We start from the raw sequence: 3676 nt of genomic DNA on the forward strand, positions 1-3676 counted from the left end.
GTTTGTTGGCCACATAAATGTCTTCCTTTGAGAAGTATCTGTTCATATCCTTTGCCCACTTTTTGATGGAATTGTTTTTTTTTTTTTGTAAATTTGTTTAAGTTCCTTGAAGATTCTGTATATTAGCTCTTCGACAGATGGATAGATTGCAAAAATTTTCTCCCATTCTGTAGGTTGGCTGTTCACCCTGATGATATTTTCTTTTGTTGAGCAGAAACTGTTTAGTTTAAAATTCCCCCCTTTTAAGGGATGAATAATATTTTATTGCATATATATGTGTATTATACACACACACAATGTTTTATATATGTAACATTTTGTTGATACATTCATTCATTGATGAGTACTTGGGTTGCTTCTACCTGTTTGCTATTGTGAATAACGTTGCCATGAACTTAGGTGTACATATATCTTTTTGGATGCTACTTTCAATTATTTTCATATTGTTTTCCATAGCAGTTACACCATTTTACATTTCCACTAATGGTACACAAGTGATCCAGTTTCTCTACAACCTCACCAACATGTGCTATTTTCTATTTTTCTGATAGTAGCCATCCTAACAGGTGCAGTGTGGTATCTCTAATCTTGTCTTCTCACTTTATTTCATTGAGTTGCTCTTCAGTCTCTAACATCCTTTCTTCCACTTGGATAAAGAGTCAAGACTCATTGGTGTGCTGTATTCAGGAGACCCATCTGATGTGCAAAGACACACATAGGCTCAAAATAAAGGAATGGAGGAATATTTACCAAGCAAATGGAAAGAAAAAAAAAGCAGGGATCGCAATCCTAGTCTCTGATAAAACAGACTTTAAATCTACAAAGATCAAAAGAGACAAAGAAGGGCACTACCTAATGGTAAGTGGATCAATGCAAAAGAAGAGCTAACTATCCTAAATATATATGCACTCAACACATGAGCACCTACATTCGTAAACCAGGTTCTTACAGTCCTACAAAGAAACTTAGACTCCCACACAATAATAGTGGGAGACTTTAACACCCTACCGTCAATATTAGACAGATCAATGAGACAGAAAATTAACAAGGACAGCCAGGACATGAGCTCAGCTCTGGACCAAGTGGACCTAATAGACATCTACAGAACTCTCTACCTCAAATCAACAGAATATACATTCTTCTCAGCACCACATCACACTTATTCTAAAATTGACCACACAATTGGGAATAAAACATGCCTCAGCACATGCAAAAGAATGGAAATCATAACAGTCTCTCAGACCACAGTGCAATCAAATTAGAACTCAGGATTAAGAAGCACACTCAAACTGCACAATTACTTGGAAACTGGACAACCTGCTCCTGAATGACTACTGGGTAAATAATGAAATTAAGGCAGAAATGAAGATGTTGTTTAAAACCAATGAGAACAAAGACACAATGACACAACATACCAGAATCTCTGGGACACACTGAAAGCAGTGTGTGGAGGGAAATTTATAGCACTAACTGCCCACAAGAGAAAGGAGGAAAGATCTAAAATAAACAACATCACAATTAAAAGAACTAGAGAAGCAAGAGCAAACAAGTTCAAAAGCTAGCAGAAGACAAGAAATAACTAAAATCAGAGCAGAACTGAAGAGAGAGAGACACAAAAAATCCTTAAAAAAATCAATGAATCCAGGAACTGGTTTTTTGAAAAAATCAACCAAACAGACTGCTAGCCAGACTAATGAAGAAGAAAAGAGAGAAAAATCAAAGAGACACAATAAAAAATGATAAAAGGGATATCACCACTGATCTCAGAGTAATACAAACTACCATCAGAGAATACTATAAACACTTCTATACTAATAAACTAGAAAATCTAGATGAAATGGATAAACTTCTGGACACATACAGCCTCCCAAGATTAAACAAGGAAGAAGCTGAATCCCTGCATAGACCAACAACAAGTTCTGAAATTGAGGCAATAATTAATAGCCTACAAACCAAAAAAAGACCAGGACCAGACAGACTCATAGCCAAATTCTACCAGAGGTACAAAGAGGAGCTGGTACCATTCCTTCTTAAACTATTTCAATCAATAGAAAAGAGGAAATCCTCCCTAACTCATTTTATGAGGCCAGCATCATCCTGATATCAAAACCTGGCAGTGACAAAACAAAAAAAGAAAATTCCAGGCCAATATCCCTGATGAACATTGATGCAAAATTCTCAATAAAATACTAGCAAACCAAATCTAGCAGCACATCAAAAGCTTATCCACCATGATCAAGTTGGCTTCATCCCTGAGATGCAAGTCTGGTTCAACATACGCAAATCAATAAACGCAATCTGTCACATAAACATAACCAATGACCAAAGCACATGATTATCTCAATAGATGCATAAAAGCCTTCAAGAAAATTCAACACCACTTCATGTTAAACACTCTCAATAAACTAGGTATTGATGGAATGTATCTCAAAATAACAAGAGCTGTCTGTGACAAACCCACAGCCAGTATCATACTGAATGGGCAAAAGCTGGAAGCATTCCCTTTGAAAACTGGCACAAGACAAGGATGCCCTCTCTCCATTCCTATTCAACGTAGTATTGGAAGTTCAGGCCAGGGCAATCAGGCAAGAGAAAGAAATAAAGGTTGTTCAAATAGGGAGAGAGGAAGTCAAATTGTCTCTGTTTGCAGATGACATGATTGTAGATTTGGAAAATGCCATCATCTCAGCCCAAAATCTCCTTAAGCTGATAAGCAACTTCAGCAAATATCAGGATAAAAAATCAATGTGCAAAATCACAAGCATTCCTATATATGAATAATAGACAGAGAACCAAATCATGAATGAAATCCCATTCACACTTTCTACAAAAGAATAAAATACCTAGGAATCCAACTTACAAGGGATGTAAAGAACCTCTTTAAGGAGAGAGCAACAAACCACTGCTCAAGGAAATAAGAGAGGACACAAACAAACAAATGGAAAACATTCCATGCTCATGGATAGGAAGAATCAATATCTTGAAAATGGCCATAATTCCTCAAAGTAATTTATAGCGTCAATGCTATCCCCATCAAGCTACTGTTGACTTTTTTCACAGAATTGGGAAAAAACAACTTTAAAGTTCATATGGAACCAAAAGGAGCCCACATAGCTAAGATAATCCTAAGCAAAAGAACAAAGGTGGAGGCATCACGCTACCTGACTTCAAACTATACTGCAAGGCTACAGTAACCAAAACAGCATGGTACTGGTACCAGAATAGATATATAGATCAACGGAACAGAACGGAGGCCACAGACATAACACCACATATCTACAGCCATCTGATCTTTGATAAACCTGACAAAACAAGCAATGGGGAAAGGATTCCCTATTTAATAAATGGTGTGGGAAAACTGGCTAGCCATACACAGAAAACTGAAACTGGACCCCTTCCTTACATCTTGTACAAAATTAACTCAAAGTGGATTAAAGACTTAAATGTGAGACCTAAAATCATAAAACCCTAGAAGAAAACCTAGGCAATACCATTCAGGACGTAGGCATCGGCAAAGACTTCATGGCTAAAACACCAAAAGCAATGGCAATAAAAGCCAAAATTGACAAATGGTATCAAATTAAACTAAAGAGCTTCTGCCAAGCAAAATAAACTATCAACAGAGTGAGCAGGCAACCTACAGAATGGCAGAAAATTTTTGCAATCTATCCATCTG

This window comes from Rhinopithecus bieti, unplaced genomic scaffold, assembly GCF_001698545.2.
Source record: "Rhinopithecus bieti isolate Rb0 unplaced genomic scaffold, ASM169854v2 scaffold_70735, whole genome shotgun sequence".
Classification (NCBI taxonomy): domain Eukaryota; kingdom Metazoa; phylum Chordata; class Mammalia; order Primates; family Cercopithecidae; genus Rhinopithecus; species Rhinopithecus bieti.